This window comes from Balearica regulorum, chromosome 2 (genome assembly GCF_011004875.1).
Source record: "Balearica regulorum gibbericeps isolate bBalReg1 chromosome 2, bBalReg1.pri, whole genome shotgun sequence".
In the NCBI taxonomy this organism is placed as follows: Eukaryota; Metazoa; Chordata; class Aves; order Gruiformes; family Gruidae; genus Balearica; species Balearica regulorum.
In genome coordinates, this window is record NC_046185.1 from 9,686,097 (window position 1) to 9,697,185 (window position 11,089).

At 41.8% G+C, this 11,089-nt stretch overlaps 1 protein-coding gene across 5 annotated transcripts in view; it reads right to left on the reverse strand.

Moving 5' to 3' along the window:
• The window catches only part of EFR3A (EFR3 homolog A), a 90,615-nt gene extending 85,526 nt beyond the window's left edge, over positions 1-5,089 (reverse strand). For 2 of the 5 annotated variants that reach the window (XM_075743307.1, XM_075743304.1), the window contains exon 1: positions 4,851-5,089. The gene's annotated coding sequence lies outside the window, so the exon portion shown is untranslated. Of the gene's footprint in view, positions 1-3,841; positions 4,054-4,850 lie in introns of all 5 variants that reach the window. The other 3 variants (XM_075743302.1, XM_075743301.1, XM_075743303.1) reach the window with 2 other exon arrangements.
• Positions 5,090-11,089: the final 6,000 nt, after the last annotated feature.

The window sequence follows — 11,089 nt, forward strand, 5'->3', positions numbered from 1 at the left end:
AAAAAGATAGATTTTAGATCAGAGGGTAAACTACTATAAACAATAGCTGCTCAAAGGATTTGTGAAGCAATTAAATATCTTCATACAATTATCTCAACTGGAGTTACAACAATCTATTTTGGGGATAAAAATAGCCTAATCTGCTGTTTAATTAATTAGCATTAAAATACAAATCATTTAAAGATTTTTCTATATTAAAGCAGTGCATTTGGTTTTATTAACTGTCATATGCAACCTCCCTGCAAATGTACCTTTTCACAAACAAATAAAAAAAATTCAGTTCAAGACACTGAGTGGTACTGTTTTCAAAGATAAAATAAAATAAGATATTCAGCTAATAGTTGTTTATATATGCACAACAAAAAATTGTAATTCCGGACACTGATAGTGTGGGAATAAACATTTTATTTAGTCACAAAATATGTTTGAATGACCACACACTAAATTAATATTAAGTTGCTAAAAACAAACGTTTTTTCTCATTGTACATGTATTTCAATCAAAGGCTGCAATTTGCTGATAGCAACTGTGATTAAAAATAGTGCTTCAAAGTAATTTATTTAAAATATCCTATCATATTAGAAGGCTGCATGTCCCTCTCCAAGGACAGAGGTAGTGGCTGCATAATTTTTTATAAAAGGAAACACGCGCTATGGATTGTGATGTTCAACAGACACAGAAAAGTGAACTCTCTAATTTAGAGTGTAGTTAAGAACTTAGCTGAGAGATTACAGAAGACAGATTTACTGACATATTAGAACACAAAAATGCAAAGAGCTCGATGAAAGGTTCTAGGGACTCAAGTGCCAGAGTCTTAGAGTGTTTCACTGACCATCACTATCAATCAGGAATTGAATACATTTTGCTAGAATATTACCCATGCTGTTGCTAGCAGCCAAATAACGTTAGAAGATATTAATGCAGAAATTACTAGAAAAGTTATATAAACAACTAAGACAAGTGTTCAAATTGAAGGAGTTTGGTTCTGTTTTTAAATAATTCACTGGGTTTTTGTTCATTTTATGATCTGTAACAGGACCAAAAATTCAATATGGAGGTGGCCTGGCTTCTACATGCAAAATAGACTACACAATTTCCTCTCCATAAAGTGTTCAATCACTGACTTGTTAGGCCTAGGGCAAAGATGCTGATACCTGTTACAGGGGAACAGAACTAAAATAAGAAGCTTCCCACCATAAGTCTGCTCTGCTGTTTGTCACCGAATCAAATTTTATGTATCAAGAGAGGGAAAAGAAAACCAATCAGAATTTGATGAAGTACAACTCTGCTACAATTCAAAGACAGATATGGCAAACCATGAGATATAATTTAGTTTCCTAAATAATCTAACACTTACTGTTTAACATATTCCATGTCATTTTATGATATTTGAGAGATCGCCAGAAGCAAGTAAAGGATGTTATGTACCTATACAATGTCTCCCGCATCAAAGCAACTGACTCCTGGATATTAAAGAGGTAAATAAGAGTCATGTCTACTTTTCTGTGGAGGACTAAAAGTTATTTTGTTTTCCTAAGGATATAATTACAATTCTAAACACAATTATAATCAAAGTGCAATGCTACTAAATGTAACTTAAAAGCAGATCAACATTTGTATGACACATAAGAGGTATTTTTCTTAACAAAAACTTTCAGTTTAGTTTTAAGGATGTTCTACATAATTTGGCTAGGATAAGAGAATCTGGGGTCAATTAATTGTTCTATCATATTCAAGCAGCACTACCATAGGAATAAAAATACATTTTGCTTGATTTACTGGTTCTGATCATCATCTTCCTCTAGTTATATGCTTACATGTGATTTTTTTTTTTTTCATTAACTAATCTAGGATCTGAAATTATAGGATAGTTTATAAGCAGAAGCTCTTTCTTATTATCACAAGATTCCATAAATGGCATTGAAAGCCAAACAGAAGAGCAGACATCTTTTTCCTGTCCGCCCTAAAACAACAGATCTCTGTAAAAGATCTAAAATGGAAAAATGTATATATCCTTGTGCTACAGGTAAAGAAACAGAATTCAGCATACCTGAGGTTTTGTATTTTCTTTTAGTAAGTCCACCATTATGTTATTCTATTATGTAACGCTATAAATTATTAACTTGATTTTGAGTATGATATTGTCAGCTGGGCACCTATCCATTCCTCCAAATTAAGCTAAAGAAGAGTACAGGTTTAAGCATCTCTGACAGTCAGGCAACCCAGGCTGGGCAGGTTTGAACTGAAAAATTAAAAATACACTGCACATTAACTTTTTACATCACTTGGTTCCCCAATCATATTTTCTATTTGAAAAATTAATGAATGCCTTTCATTTTGGAAGGTAGGCAAATGGCCAGTGCAATGCAAGATTAATGTGTCACACGCTCATTGCTAAAAATAGACAGGTTCCAACTACAATTCCCAGAATCAAAAAACGCAGTACAAGATGGATTTACAGCACAGCGCAATTCTGTGAAAGTACCTGACTCTTTTTTGAATCAGCTTTCTGAGGTAGAGACACAATGCCACAAGTGAGCCTGGCTGTACTAATAAGACTGCCCTATTCTCCCACCCAAGAGAGTTCAGCTAAACAGGCACTTCTAGAAGGACATTTGTCCTGCCTCACCTTAGACAGTTCAGTCTTGAGCAGATGGTTTTAGGACAAGAAAAACCCTGCACATTAAGTGTTCCTTAGCAACCCTTCCCACCATCTCAAAGGCTAGTTTAACCCAATATCCCTTTCACTGGCAAAATTTAAAGCAATATTCCTATGCCTAGGTGCATATGTTGCCAGTGGTGGTTTAAAAATCCATCAGATAAATAGTTTTGGCTCTATTCCAACTATACAAAATGTGATTTGCTTCTACTTAAAAAAATAATTTGAAGACATCTTCAAAGTTGTTTAAAAATAACAGTCATTTTACAAGTAATTTTACTTCATTACAGAGTTAGGCTGGGCAGTTAAAAGTCACTGATACCAACCAAAGCTGTTTCTAACCCATACATTTTACAATTTTGACTTCATAATTAGAAGTGCAATCCCCTTTCATTATACTTGAAGTTCAATTGCCAAGTCTCATCAGTATTCCAATGTCTCCTTCCACTTGCATGTAATATAAAATTTGTTTACTCTTTTCTCAAGTTTGGATCACAAATAGAGAGAAGTTACTGTTCATCCTTAACTGCAAACGTTTTTGTAACAGGATGCCAAACTTAAATATTTAATTTTAAAACAGCTGTTTAATTCTTTAAAAGAAATTCTTTACTGTTAAGAGTGGTGAGGTACTAGAACAGGTTGCCCAGAGAGGTTGTGGAGGCCCCATCCCTGCAAGTGTTCAAGACCAGGTTGGATGGGGCTTTGGGCAACGTGGTCTAGCGGAGGGTGTCCCTGCCCATGGCAGGGGGGGGTGGAACTAGATGATCTTTTAGGTCCCTTCCAACCCAAACCATTCTATGATTCTATGATTATAAACTGTATTCTAATTCCCATTTTTGTGAGAGATTTTCCTGAATCAGAAATTAATCCCATTCTAGCAACAATTTTTTTTGAGAAATATTAAAAGTATTATTAACAGGCTTAAACAAAACTTATGCGTAAGCCTTTACATGTATCAGGGCACTACAATCAAGATTTCAATCCCAAACCACCAATTTCTCAGGGAAATTTTAACACGTTTAAGAGCATCCACACACTGAGTCTTCCAATGAGATACCCTGAATACTAAAGTTACTCAAGATAACATTTCAAATTATTCTGAATGTGTTATAAAGGCTTCAGAAAGTAGAAGACTACCTATATCTTCCCAAAGCCTTTGCTCTTACTCTGGTTTTAGCTCACCAACTTGATTTGCACAGTGAACATCCGATATAGTATAACATCTGGGTTAGCGAACTTGGTTTTGATATTGGAACTAAAACTCTGGTTCTAAGTTACAGGCTTTTCCACAAGTTCTCCAACAGAGCACAGAGATCTCTCAATCCACACCAGGATCTTCACTTCTAAGTATCTCAGCCCAAAGTACCACGGGATAGCTTCCTAGATGTAGTCAGCTTAACAAAAGAGAAGTTGCACTATAATTAGTTCTCAATAACAGGATTTGTGAACCTACACCTCAATTATCTGAACTATGGCCCAGTGCTGCACAATTAACTTTAAAGTAAAAGAGGAAGCTTACAGTGTAGTCCTTTTGTAAATTTGCATTGTGGTCAGTTACCGCTTAGCAAGACCTCACTGCATTATGGTCCATTTGAAGAAAACCAGCCTAGGGAAATCCCAAAGCCACAGTCCTCCATTGCTTCGCTGCTTTCAGACTGACGCCACAGGGACGTCTGACTGCATCAGACACGACTGACCACTGGCATCAACGTTTTGACTTATGATCGCTTCATGGAAGGCCTCTACCTCCAGAGAGGCGTCATGAAGGCACCACTCAATGGCGACAGGACTTCAAGCCCTCTCCTGGGAAAGGCAAGGGGGGTCCCGCTCGCTACTGTTCCTCCCGGGACAGCTCTTGCGGTGAGGAGCCTGCCCGCCGGGACCCGCGCTCAGCAGCGCCCACCGGGGCACCTCGAGCCGGCTGCCCCGCTGACAGGGGTTACGGGCTGAGGCGATGTCCTGCGGCTCCTTCTCCCGCCTCCCGCCGCCAGCTGCCCCCGGCGCCCCGAGGGGTCCCGCTGCAGCGGGTCGGCCCGAGCCCGCTGTCCCCCCCTCAGCGCCCGCCCATCTGGCGCGTCCTCCTCGTTCCCAAATGTGGAGAGCGGCGAAGGGAGCGGAAGAACGGGAAAAGGAGACGGCTGTAAAAGTGAAGACAAGTAAAGGCACGGATTCCTGGCTGCCCCAGACTCACCTCAGCCACCACTCCGACTCGGTTCAGCAGCCGCCATCTTCCCCCCCACTCCCTCTTTAACTTGCCCGGGGCGCAGTGCACGCCGGGAGCTGTAGTTCTGCGAGGAGCCTTGCCCCGTCCTTTCTCCGCCCATCCCTCCCCACATACAAGCAACGACAAGGGGTCAGGCGGAACGGAAGAAGCAGCACCCCTGACATGGCGCAGCGGCTCTGGGGCAAGCGGCCGCCTAGGCAGGGCGGAGCGCCGTCTGCGAGGGCGAAGGCCGCCGCGGGCGGACACAACTCCCAGCACCCTTTGCGGCGCAGACTCGTCTGGCGGCTGAGGGGCGGGGGGGCAACTCGCCCCGCCCCTCCCCGTGGGCCCCGCCCCCTCCTCGGAGGCACCCTCCCGCTCTCCCTTGGTCACGTGCCCTTGCCCCTCAGCCCCGGTGTGGGGGTGGCCGTGACGGGAGCGCGCGCAGGCATGGCGGCACTGGACTCTCCGCGGTGCCGAGCGGCGTTCGCGGCTCCGGGAGGCCCGAACACCCGCTCTGGTTGGCCCAGGAGCTGAGGCCGTGGTGGGGAGGGTCTATCTGAGGGAGAATCGGGTGTGCAGCCGCCAAAACCCCCTCCATGTTCCTGTGGTGGTGGCCCTGGCGGGTGATGTGTGTGAGGAAAGGTGGTGATTTCCGTGAAGGACAGTAGGATGCCTCAGAGGGAGAAGGCGTTTCTTTCTTCAGACAATGCAAAGTCAAAGTTGCACGCTAAACCAGTGTGTTGGCGCAAGGTCTTTGTGCTGTGTGTTTCTGCCGTTAGAAGTGGGCAGCGGGAAGGAACTGGGTTGTGCTGGGCCGCAGTTACCCGGGGATGGAGAACAGGCCAGGCTGGAGAGCTGTGCGTGGTGGCTCAGCTGAGACCAGTGTTCAAACGCACCTGCACAGGCAGCGATGCATAACCCAAATGGAAATCACAGGAAACAGCTGCTGACCCAAGGCAGCATAATCTCTTAATCCCTTCTCCTTGAAATAATATTACCAGCTTCAAAACCTGGTGTCTTTGATGCCTGGTTTTCTAAACAGGCAAGGGGAAATCTGAAAAGTTTGTTTCCTGTTGTAGATAGTTCCTTCTGAATAAAGACATGCCTGTCTTACTGTCAAGTTTGGTGGATGAGTCTAAGTTATTCTCCACATTTGAATCATAGAATCACAGAATGGTTTGGGTTGGAAGGGACCTCAAAGATCATCTAGTTCCAACCCCTCTGCCATGGGCGGGGACACCCTCCACTAGACCAGGTTGCCCAAAGCCCCATCCAACCTGGCCTTTGAGTTGATGTATTTCACAGACTTCAAGTCTGTTTATGTTACATCAGGTATAAAACTAGCATTTCATTTTCTTACGCTTTTTGAATCTATTTTTCTTCCTTTCACCAACAGTAGAAAAAAGATCAGTGTTTCTGACTTGTTTTCCTTAAAAATAATGCCTGAAAATGCGAAACTGGGGAGGTGAGATGTCTCCATGTCTTGCAGTTTTCAGCAGTATCCAAAACATATGTTAATTTGGGAAAATTGGCAAGACTATCACATGTGGATGCAACTGGAGGAGTTAAAAGAGTAAACTAAAGTTCTTATTTGTTTATATGATTTCTGAAATGCAGGCTATGGTTTTGAACTCTTGGGGCCAAATGTAATGAAAGTAATAACAAAAAGTGAACAGTCTGTCTTCCATAGATACACATATTCAGTCACTGCCTGTAAAGCATAACCTGTTGGGATTAGAGTGCAATTTATTAATGTTTCAGCCAACAATGGTCAGCACTGAGATATTCCGTATAGCTACATTTGCCCTTTGTCCTTTAAGTATACCAGGTGATAATAAACCTCCTAGTTCTTTTCTGAAACCTAGAAGAAAGTTTTAATAAATTTTTCATCAGCTAAAAATACAAATGAATTGTCATGGTCTCAACTCATGTCAGAGGCAGCTTTAGTTCAAAGGTAATTCTTCCGACCACCAGCTACAGGCAGCCTGCTCTCTTTGTTGAAGTGTTTCATTCAACCTATTTGTCTTATTTTTCTATTAGCTCTGCATGAGGGCGTGCAGGCTCCAGCGTACTTGCCATGCCATATGGTTTCGGGAAAATGCTGGCAAATAGTGCAGCTACTAGTTCTTTCTTGTTGTCTGAATGAGACGAGCAAGCCAGGTTGTTCAGTCAGCCACTACTTGCAGATGTAAATGTAACACCGTGAGTAACATTTCTCTATTTTTTCTTTTGGTTTAAGAAACATTAAAGCAGTTTCAAACCAAAGTTTCAGTTGTCAGACATTACAGTTCCTCTGACTGTGATTAAAACCTTTTATTCTCTGAGGGGTTTTAAAATGTTTTCCTCCGTTTTTATCGTGTTACAAATATCTGTGAATATAGAGTAGACTTACAAAGCTCAAATCATAGAATAAATCGTGTTGGGACTGAGGTTTGTTTGAAGACAGCTGATATGTTTTAAAGCAGACCTCTTTTATGACATTATTACATAAACCATGTGGTATCTAATATTCAATAAAAGTCAGTAAAGCCTTTAGCATAATTGTAGTGATGTTGTTTAAAACAACTGTTTTCCTAATTCAATTTCAAAACAGAGCAAACAGCTGTGGTCTGAGAATATGTGTGTGCTCATCTCTTTGAGCTTCCCTATGTGTTAAGTAATGGGTACCAAATAAGGTGTGGAATACAAGAATTTTTCGTTCTAGTGAGGATATCGGAAGAGTATCCTGCCGCCTTTCTGTCCAACACCAATTTTTCATTTACTGTCAATGAAAGATGGACCTGATCCTTTGACCACATCTAGGGTGACAATCAAACTACCAAGTAAGATTAAGAAAAAGTTTAATTACACACATATGGAATTGATGCTTGGCTAATTTGCAGCCAAAGTGTCTGGTTTTACTTCCCCTCATCCCAAGCCCATCTAAGTGGACTGGCCAGTTTTGCTTCAACATCTCCTAAATCTTTGAGAGCAACAGTTCATACATGTGTTGATCCACACATGCACAGAACTCCGTGTCCCATGCAGCCTACCTTTAATTTTTTTTTTTTTTTAAGTGATAATCATTACACAGGCACAGCTTTTAGAGCTTTCACTCTAGAAATATCTAAGGTGTAAGACCAAAACGACCTGTTCTGTGACCAATAACAAAATGTGAATTGCATTAGTAATTTGGCAGTAGCAGTTCTATGTTTTCTAATCAGATTACTAATTCACATAAAAGGGCAATCAAATGTTCAGTGTCTGCAGAAGGCAGCAAAAAGTACCTTAGTTTGAAATGCTTGTGGAGGTTCAAAAGGGTAACAGGAATAATTAGTTAGCCTTAGATGGTCTAAGAGTTGAGCTCTTCAAGGAGTTTTAAAGAAAAAGGCAAAAAAAAAAAAAGGAAAAAATCCCAAAGGAATTAATGTGCCCCAACCAGAGTATAATGCAGGAATGACAGAAAGCTCATGTTACTTTTATACCTGGTAAGTTTATATATATATGGCATATATAACATATATACATATATATACAAGTTTATATATACAGTTAAGTTTAAAATGCTGTAGATAGAGACAAATAGATAAGGAAACGTACAGTGCTCATGCACAGAAACTAGTGAAGGCTGGATTGGTGAGTGATTTACATCTGCTCACCACTGCACTGTAAAAATCCATTATAGCAATTGATGTTGGTTTTCAATAGTGAGAAAACAGTACTTTTCATAGCAATGACTCCTTGGCTTGCTCATCCCCCAGTAAAGAAAACCATTCACAGGCATTTCATTGAAATATTTTTGTCTTTATAATCAGTTGCCAACTAAGTAATCTTTTTGTTAGTATTTATTTGGTGATGTATTTTTTCAGCCTCATGGAATCATAGAATCATGGAATGGTTTGGGTTGGAAGGGACCTCAAAGATCATCTAGTTCCAACCCCCTTGCCATGGGCAGGGACACCCTCCACTAGACCAGGTTGCCCAAAGCCCCATCCAACCTGGTCTTAAACACTTCCAGGGATGGGGCATCCACAGCTTCCCTAGGCAACCTGGTCCAGTGCCTCACCACCCTCATTGTAAAAAATGTCTTCTTTATATCTAATCTGAATCTACACTCTTTCAGTTTAAAACTATTACCCCTTGTCCTGTTGCTGCAGGCCCTACTAAAAAGTCTATCCTCATCTTTCTTATAAGTCCCTTTTAAGTACTGGAAGGCTGCTATAAGGTCTCCCCGGAGCCTTCTTTTCTCCGGGCTGAACAACCCCAACTCTCTCAGCCTGTCTAAATAGGAGAGGTGCTCCAGCCCTCTGATCAACTTCGTGGCCCTTCTCTGGACTTGCTCCAATGGCTCTATATCTCTCCTGTACTGGGGCCCCCAGAGCTGGACGCAGTACTCCAGGTGGGGTCTCACACAAGCGGACCAGAGGGGCAGAATCACCTCCCTCAACCTGCTGGTCACGCTGCTTTTGATGCAGCCCAGGACACGGTTGGCTTTCTGGGCTCTAAGCACACATTGCCGGCTCATGTTGACCTTCTCATCCACCAACACCCCCAAGTCCTTCTCCTCAGGGCTGCTTTCAATCCATTCTCTGCCCAGCGTGTAGTTGTGCTTGGGATTGCGCCGACCCACGTGCAGGACCTTGCACTTGGCTTTGTTGAACTTCATGCGGTTCACATGGCCCACCTCTCCAGCCTGTCAAGGTCCCTCTGGATGGCATCCCTTCCCTCCAGTGTGTCGACCACACCACGCAGCTTGGTGTCGTCGGCAAACTTGCTGAGGGTGCACTCGATCCCACTGTCCATGTCACTGACAAAGACGTTAAACAGCGCCAGTCCCAATACCGACCCCTGAGGAGCACCACTCATCACTGATCTCCACTGGAACATCGAGCCACTGACTGCAACTCTTTGAGTGCGACCATCCAGCCAATTCCTTATCCACCAAGTGGTCCATCCATCAAATCCATGTCTCTCCAAGTTAGACACAAGGATGTTGTGTGGGACAGTGTCAGATGTCAACCTCATATGTATATAGTTGATTCTATAAATGGGTAATAATTACATTATTTTATGAATATCCAAATGCAGTTAATAGAAGATGTTTCTACCGAATGTAGTTAGACTGCAGAGATCAGATCCTCAGGGTCTTGGTTAAGAGTTTTACTCTGTTATTGTTCATTTTGGCAGGAGGCATAGTAAATGCAAACTGTCGATATTCACCAGCCCTGAAAGCAGAGCAGAGATTTCATGCCAATTCCACCCCCCAAATCATCCAGTAGTTCCTGGTAGATCTCTTTTTTTCCCCAGCCTCTTCTCAAGTGAGAGTTCTCAGTGACAGCTATGCTCACGAGGAAGACAGCTGCCAGGGGGACAGCAAAAATAGATTGGAATGATTACATTTGGTTTTTTTAGAAATTCTCAGAAAGTGCTGAGCAGCCGCTGTCAGAAAAGTTAGTGTCTTGCAGATGTCTCAGAGCAAGAATCTTAAAGTTGCATCCAAAATGCCCAAATACTTTTCAAAACTATGGCCATATATACTTGGAGAATAAATTCCACATCAAAATTAAAGATGTCAGTGTTCTAGAATCCTCAAGTGTGTAAGAAAAGTTCTCATATGATGTACATATACACTCATGTATATATTTGATAACAATAGTTTATGATTCACATATGCTTTATTCTTAAGTCATTAATTGTCCTAAAGTCAAAGAGACTTTACAAGAAGTTTATTCAAAGAGAAACGGAGATATTCTTATTGCATTGGATTACATACTTTTCATCCTTTCCTCTGGCATCAGGAGTGTCTCCGGTTATAATTTTTCTGGCAGATTGGAGCAATTTTGATAGATTTTATTTTTAGGGTTGGTAGTGTTTCTATAAAGTAAACGGGTTTATAATACCATATTTAAATGAGTTCTTTGTTATTAAAATTTAACTTGTCCAGCTGGAGGCAGAAGGGGAATGAAGTACAGAACTTTCACCAATACAGAGTGGGTGGCAATGTGACATCTCAAATAGTGTCCGTGAAACTCCGATTTCTTGAAGTGTTACCTGAGAAGAGACCTAGCTATGTGTATGGGTCCCAACTGATCACACTGCAGGTTTTCACACTCCAAATCAGTGACATTACGTATTAGTCAAGTTCCCAATCCATTCCATGAGCTGCTGAGGCACCTCAGCGTATTCTGTATATCTTCACTTGAAGCGTTCTCTTCCTCCTATCAAAATTTTTGATTACCATAACA